General features: G+C 43.3%; 1 pseudogene; it reads left to right on the forward strand.

Annotated features, from left to right (window-relative positions):
* Positions 1-837: 837 nt before the first annotated feature.
* LOC143587992 (3-ketoacyl-CoA synthase 20-like) lies at positions 838-7,686 on the forward strand (annotated as a pseudogene).
* Positions 7,687-8,109: the final 423 nt, after the last annotated feature.

Genomic DNA, 8,109 nt, shown 5'->3' on the forward strand with positions numbered 1-8,109 from the left:
TTGTGTCTGAAATTTAGTGATATAAATTGTGCAAAAATGTTACGATATAAATTGTATGTAAAATGAGGTTGTACTCAAAATAAAATATTTTTTAGTATTACAAACTATACCGAGTGTCAATAACGTTAAAAAAATGAACCGATGATGACCTAACAATTCTGTACCAGTGTCAATATTATCGAAACCGGTACCGGGGCTGTATTCGAAATAAATCAGTTTTTAGTATCGTAAACTCCACCGAGTGCAGGTACCGTACCTATACTGTAACGAACTAAACCGATATCAATCGAACAACATCAGTAACAGTATTATTGGAATTGTCACCGTTATATATTCATTTTTGTGGTTTTCAATTTATGTAATACACATGTCGGTATCCTTTTGGGCATATCACGAATTTATTTTCAAGGTTATATATGCAAGACAATTTTTGTGTAATTAAGTCATTGTAGTTAAAACTTTTTTGTTCTGTAATGCACATAACTTTTTACAGAGCCTAGCCAAACCAACACCGCCCAAACGTGAGTACCGGTGTTCATATTCAACTTTATGGTTTTGTCTTCGTTACAATTCGTTTTAGTATTTATTCACTACGGTGCTGACATGGTACCGTAACGTAACTTGACTTTATAACTCACAACTTTATGTTAGTAACTTTTATCAATTTTATACATATAGCAAATTCCTGCCATAACGCGTTGGGTAATTCTACTAGTCATTCATACGCATCAGACACACCTGAATTGAATGAACCCATAGCTGAAAGTAACTTTAAGTTGGCACAACTAAATATGTGTTTGATAACTTAGTAAATGAAAATAACATGTATGTACATATATGGATCTCTGTTACAAAAACAGGTAAGCCTATATTCAAGAGCCTCTACTTCTACCCCTATTTTACAATATGGGAACTTCACGCATCTATCTTAGATAAACTAAAAGTTAAGATAACTGATCAGTGATCAAACAAGATAACCTTTTTGGTTTCTCATACTAACCAAACATAATGACAGAATGCACCCATTCCACCCTTTATCATTGATTCTGTTCACTAACACTAAGTTTTATATCCATTAAAAGCTCTAAGATTTTGTCATCCATTCCATTCCCTAATTTGTCTTTCGACTCTTAAGTCGATCGGTTGTATAAGTACAATAATGCTCACCATCGACCTATATCTCCAGAAATTTCTTACCCACTCTAAGATAGAAATTATGTTATTAGCCCTACTAATCTGTGTCCTAACTTTCTTATCTTTTAAATTCGTCATCACCAGAAAAGATTCATGCAATGTGTCGAAGCACGAAATGAATCTGACCTGATCCATGACGAGGTTTCCACGGATTTTCGAGATGAACGAACCACGTCTTGATCTTCTTCTCCGGCTGCGCCGATGACCTGCGATGTTGAGACCTACGATCTTGAGACCTGCGATGGCTTTATGAGGGTGTGGAGGTGACTGCTAAGATATCCTGAGGATTTCTTGTTCACAGACACAAAAAGTGGTGGTGGCTCTTATTGAGCATGACCCCTAATAAGGAGGTGGAGACCTCCTTATATAGAGAGTCTCATGGCCACCATCATGATACCCTAATGGGCCTAGCCCAGTTAGGGTTACCTCCACAAAACCCCCTCAGCCCAATAACATTGTATTAGTCCATGTAATAAAATAAGCCAAACATAATAGATTTAGGGTCGTAGAACCGGGTTTTAGTACCATACCCCTACAAGCCCCCCAAGTCCAGTGTTGCTCCTGGGCGCGCAAGCGTCTAGGTGGAGCGCTGGACTTTATAAGGTGTGAGGCGGTTTTTTCCCTTTTCTTTGGCCTTGTCTTTATTGTCTGAGTTTTGGGAAGTTTTCCCCATGATGGTGACAAGCTGTAAAAATAATGAAGCCTGCGCGTGAGGCGGCTTACGAGCTATAATAATAGAGCCTGCGCGCGAGAGGCGACTTACGAGCTAAGAATAATAAAGCCTGCGCGCGAGAGGCGACTTACGAGCTAAGAATAATAAAGCCTGCGCGCGAGAGGCGACTTACGAGCTATGAGAATAGCAAAGCCTGCGCGCGAGAGGCGTCTTATGAGCTAAGAATAATAATTATGCTGGCGCGCGGGGCGACTTACAAGCTGAGAATAATAAAGCCTGCGCGCGAGGGGCGTCTTACGAGCTGTAGCATAATAAAGCCTGCGCGTGAGGCGTCTTACGAGCTAAGAATAATAAAGCCTGCGCGCGAGAGGCGACTTACGAGCTAAGAATAATAAAGCCTGCGCGCGAGAGGCGTCTTACGAGCTGTGAGAAAAATGACAGCTTGCGCGCGAGGCGTCTTATGAGCTGTGTGAATAATAAAAGCTTGCGCGTGAGGCGTCTTACGAGCTATAATAATAATAACAGCTTGCGCGCGAGGCGTCTTATGAGCTGAATGAATAATAAAAAGCTTGCGCGCGAGGCGTCTTACGAGCTATAAGAATAATAACAGCTTGCGCGCGAGGCGTCTTATGAGCTGTGTGAATAATAAAGCCTGCGCGTGAGGCGACTTACGGGCTGTAAGAATAATAACAGCTTGCGCGCGAGGCGTCTTATGAGCTGTGTGAACAATAAAGCTTGCGCGTGATGCGTCTTACAAGCTATAATAATAGAGCTTGCGCGCGAGGCGTCTTACGAGCTAAAAGAATAATGACAGCTTGCGCGCGAGGTGTCTTATGAGCTGTAATAATAGTGGAGCTTGCGCGTGAGGCGGCTTACGAGCTACTTTCTGTCCCGCGCCACGCGCAGATGTTGCATGCGTGTGCGCGTAGACTTTGGTTTTGTGTTATGCGCCACGCGAAGATGTTGCATGCGCGTGCGCGTAGACTGTGATATGTGTGAGCATGTGATGCGCAAGCATGTGTGATATGCGTGAGCATATGTGATGCGTGAGCATGTGGTATGAGGATTCCCATCCTTTATGTTTGGTGCGTAGCCATATGGGATATTATGAGGATTCCCATCCTTTAAGTTTGGCGCGTAGCCATATGGGATATTATGAGGATTCCCAACCTTGGCGCGTAGCCATATGGGATATTATGAGGATTCCCAACCTTGAAGTTTGGCGCGTAGCCATATGGGACATTAGGAGGATTCCCAACCTTGAAGTTTGGCGCGTAGCCATATGGGACATTAGGAGGATTCCCAACCTTGAAGTTTGGCGCGTAGCCATATGGGACATTAGGAGGATTCCCAACCTTGAAGTTTGGCGCGTAGCCTGATGCGCGCATGCACGGCGATGGAGTGGTGACTCGTGAGTGCGCGTGCATGGCGGAGGTCTCTTGCGCAAAACCCAGATGGTGGTTTCCGCGGCGGCACATGCACGGCTGCGGAGTGAGAATCCGCGGGCGTGCGTACATGGCGGCGGAAGTCTGGTAATTTCTGGATCTGCAATTTTAGAGTCAGATCTGCAACTGTAGACCTAAAATCCAGGTCTGTAATCTAGACCTAAATCTGTAAATCAGATCTGGACAGATCTGAAGCCCGGAGCAGATTTAAAACTATCACAGATCCGGAGACCTGATCATTCGAATCAGGCCGTTTCTTCTTGCCCAGATCTGGAAGCCTCTTTTTAGATCTATGGATCTTTTTGAGCTTTAATAGAACAAGCTTTGAAGCCTTTTTCTGTAAACTTCCAGATCTGGGTTTTTCCTGGGAGAGATCTGACAGCCGAGATGAAGATCGAAGGGCAGTTCGTTGCCGTCCCACGGATGGCGCCAATGTCGAAGCACGAAATGAATCTGACCTGATCCATGACGAGGTTTCCACGGATTTTCGAGATGAACGAACCACGTCTTGATCTTCTTCTCCGGCTGCGCCGATGACCTGCGATGTTGAGACCTACGATCTTGAGACCTGCGATGGCTTTATGAGGGTGTGGAGGTGACTGCTAAGATATCCTAAGGATTTCTTGTTCACAGACACAAAAAGTGGTGGTGGCTCTTATTGAGCATGACCCCTAATAAGGAGGTGGAGACCTCCTTATATAGAGAGTCTCATGGCCACCATCATGATACCCTAATGGGCCTAGCCCAGTTAGGGTTACCTCCACAAAACCCCCTCAGCCCAATAACATTGTATTAGTCCATGTAATAAAATAAGCCAAACATAATAGATTTAGGGTCGTAGAACCGGGTTTTAGTACCATACCCCTACACAATGTCTACTTGATCGATTTCGCATGTTATAAGCCTCCACCTTCTCAAAAATACTCAAAGGATCAATTTATAAAGAACGCAAGAGAAGGCGGATATTTCTCAGAAAGCTTAGTGGATTTCATGAAGAGAATCTTAGAAAGAGGTGGCCTTGGTGACGAGACTTATTTGGCAGAGATATATTTCCAAAAAACATATAATCCTTCCATGGAAGCTGCCAGAAGGGAAATTGAGATGATTGTGTTTAGTGCAATAGACATGCTTCTCGAAAAAACATGCATAAAATGTGAGGATATTGGGATACTAATTGTAAATTGTTGTATTTATAACCCAGAGCCGTCTCTTACTAGCATAATAGTTAACCGGTATAAGCTTAGAGAAAACATCATCACCTACAATCTGGTTGGGATGGGCTGCAGTGCAGGACTTCTGGCCATAGGACTTGCTAAACACCTGCTTCAGGTTATTTGAACACGGGTTTGTGTTTGCTAAACACACCCCCTCCTCTTATCTCTTCATAATACCCCTCTTCAGAAACATCAAATCAAGAGTCTTTTCTGCCCTGTAGTATCGAGGGTTGTTTTTGTCTTTTGGTATGAAAAAGGGAAATATTACTGATTTGATATCTGACACGTGCAGGTGAATCAAAACACATGTGCATTAGGCTGAGGGGTGTGGAACGCGAGAAAGGGCGCGTGAGGCCATCCGCTCGCGCCCCGGGGCGCGAGCACCACACCACCGAGGCGCGAGAGGGGCGCGAGAGGGGCGCGAGCGCGGATTTCCAGGCGAGCGCAAGGGTGATCGCGGGAGAAGAGAGAGGAAAAGCTGGTGGGCCCACCCAAAAGAGCCGTTGAGCTCGGGTATTTTTTTAAAAAAACCTTTACAAAATCCTATATAATACCCCTAAATCAACCCATTTTAACCATATCAAACACAACTTCAATCTCCAAACTCATATATAATATCCCAAACTCCTTTATAAAACCCAAAATTTTTTTCCTATATATAACCCATTTCATATAAATCAATTACCACAACTTCAAAAAAAAATCCAAAAACAACCCATCGTCCCAATTTTTTTTTTTAAAATAATGTCGTCGTACTCGTCTGATTCCGACTCCTCCGAAGAGGATGATTTGCTTCTTCATGTAGGGGGAGTTTTGACCGCAACCGTGGTCAATCTCTTGCAAAATCAAGCCCATCAACCCCGACTCCCGAGGGTTAGAGCACCACCTCGTGATCGTGATCGATCAGGTGCTAACGATACTTTGATGAGGCATTATTTTAGCCCTCAACCGGTATACGCGGAGTCGGATTTTCGAACTCGTTTTCGAATGAGCAGGCAATTGTTCACGCGTATAGCGAGTGATTTAGAGGCACGGTATCCCTTTTTTCAACAAAGGGAGGATGCTAGGGGTCTTCCCGGTTTTACCCCTCTTCAAAAATGCACGGCTGCTATCCGTCAATTAGCGTACGGCATCTCGTCGGACGCTTTGGATGAGTATTTACAGATGTCGAAAAGGGTTGCACGTGAATCCCTTCATTTTTTCTGCCAAGGTAAAAAACATTAATTTTACTTTTTATTAAATATTTATTACATTTTGTAATATATATTGTACGTAGGAGTCATATCGACTTACGCTCGGAGATATCTGCGTAAACCTACAACGTATGACATCCAACGCATATATGAGGTGCACGCAGAAAAACATGGTTTTCCTGGGATGCTAGGTAGCATCGATTGTACGCATGTTGGATGGGCTATGTGTCCAACGGCCTGGCGAGGTCAGTTCCACCGTGGTGATCATGAAGGGCCGACCCTCATACTTGAGGCGGCGGTGTCACAGGATCTTTGGTTTTGGCATGCTTTTTTTGGTGTTGCTGGGTCAAATAACGACCTTAATGTTATCGATCAGTCACATTTGATCAACGACCTTATCGACGGGGTTGAACCACCTCAATCTTTTCTTGCAAATGGAGAACTCTTCAAGTACGGGTACTATCTGGTCGATGGTATTTACAACGAATGGGCTGTGTTAGTTCAAGCTTTTACAGATCCAATCGCCGACAAACGGAAGTATTTTACGAAGAAGCAAGAGTCTGCTAGAAAAGATATTGAAAGAGCTTTTGGAGCTATAAAAAAACAATATTATGTTCTGGCGAACCCGATACGTTATTGGACTCGGGAGAGGATAATGGACGTCGTCTACACGTGTCTTATCCTACACAACATGACGTTAGAAGACGAGGGCAAAGCTATATGCCAAAACTACCAAGGTGACATTCCGCCACAACCGTCCACAATCAGTGATCAACAAAAACTTCATAACATAGCAAATATCAAGAGCCGTGAGATACACGGGGATCTTCGACATGAGTTGGTTGAACATTTGTGGGCGAGGCGACCAGATGATCTTGTATTAGATTAGTTTTATTATTAAATATTATTGTTTGTTTAATTTTTAGTATGTTTTTTTTTATTATGAATTTTCAAAAAAATGTGTGTTTTTTTAAATAATTTCTTGTTTTTTTAATAATACGTTTTTTTAATACATTTATAAAAAAATAAAAAAAAACCGCTCGCGCCCCCTCTCGCGCCCCTCCACACCAGGGCCCGGGGCGCGAGCACCACAACCAACACCCATCTTATCAAGTTTCTCTCTCTGCCACACGTCACAATATTATTGGCTGGAGCCCCCACTCGCGCCCCCTCTCGCGCCCCCCACACCCCTCAGCCTTAATAGTGAGTACCGATAGCATGACCGAAAACTTCTACTACGGCAAAAATCATTCCATGTTCATCGTCAACTGCCTCTTCCGCATGGGAGGCGCCGCGATTCTCCTCTCCAACCGCCAATCCGATCATCACATCTCCAAATATCAACTTCTTTATGCGGTGCACACCAGCACATCAAATTCAGATCGGTCATACAACTGCATCCAACGGGAAGAAGACGACACGGAAAAATAGGAATCTCCGTCACCAAAGACCTCGTAGCCTCCGCCATAGCCACTATCAAACCAAACATCGCCACCTTAGGTAGCATAATCCTTCCGAAAAAAGAGCAATTCCTTTACATACTAATATACGTCGCTAGAAAACTCTTTCCTTCATTGAACATCCGACCATACATGCCTAACTATGGCAATGCTGTAGATCACTTCCTCCCACACGTTGGCGGGAAGATGATACTCGACGGACTACAAAAGAGCCTAGGGTTTTCCGATACTGAAATGGAAGCTTCGAGAATGACGTTGTACAGGTATGGAAATACGTCTAGTAGCTCAGTATGGTATGAGCTAGCATACGTGGAGGCAAAGGGTCGGATGAAAAAAGGAAACCGGGTTTGGCAGAAAGCATTTGGTTCGGGCTTCAAGTGTAGTAGCGTGATTTGGCGAGCAATGAAGACCGTTGATGAGGGTGATGTCAATAATCCTTGGGCAGATGAATTTTCTAGATTTCCAGTTATGTTGGACAGCAATGACGAACCAATGCCTATGTATTAATGTGATGTTGTTCAAGTTCCTAAAACATCCTATTAGGATTACTAGCTGTAATTTTACGTTGCAATTAATCCTGAATCCTTTATTACACAGATTTGTAGTTTTTTTCGTGAAAATATATATATAAAAAGTTTGTAAAATGTTCCAGTTAAGTTACACACGGGTGACCATCAAATGTGGAGTCATGTTTGTTTTAAAATTTTCAAATGTGTCACTAATGCAAAAGCGGCAAATCCAGTGCACAAGGCTCATGTGTGCAAAGGGGTACCAAGCTGACCTAAGCATGATGTTCACATCATTACACTACATTTTCACAAGAGTTAGTTTCCGCGACTCGATCCCATGACCTCTAGGTCAAATGGCAACAACATCAATTATAGTTGCATCAAGGTTCGTCGTTAATTAGAAAGGGCATAAATATCACCC

Source organism: Bidens hawaiensis, unplaced genomic scaffold (genome assembly GCF_021521415.1).
Source record: "Bidens hawaiensis isolate Kalapana, Puna unplaced genomic scaffold, B.hawaiensis_p1.1 tig00035947_1, whole genome shotgun sequence".
In the NCBI taxonomy this organism is placed as follows: domain Eukaryota; kingdom Viridiplantae; phylum Streptophyta; class Magnoliopsida; order Asterales; family Asteraceae; genus Bidens; species Bidens hawaiensis.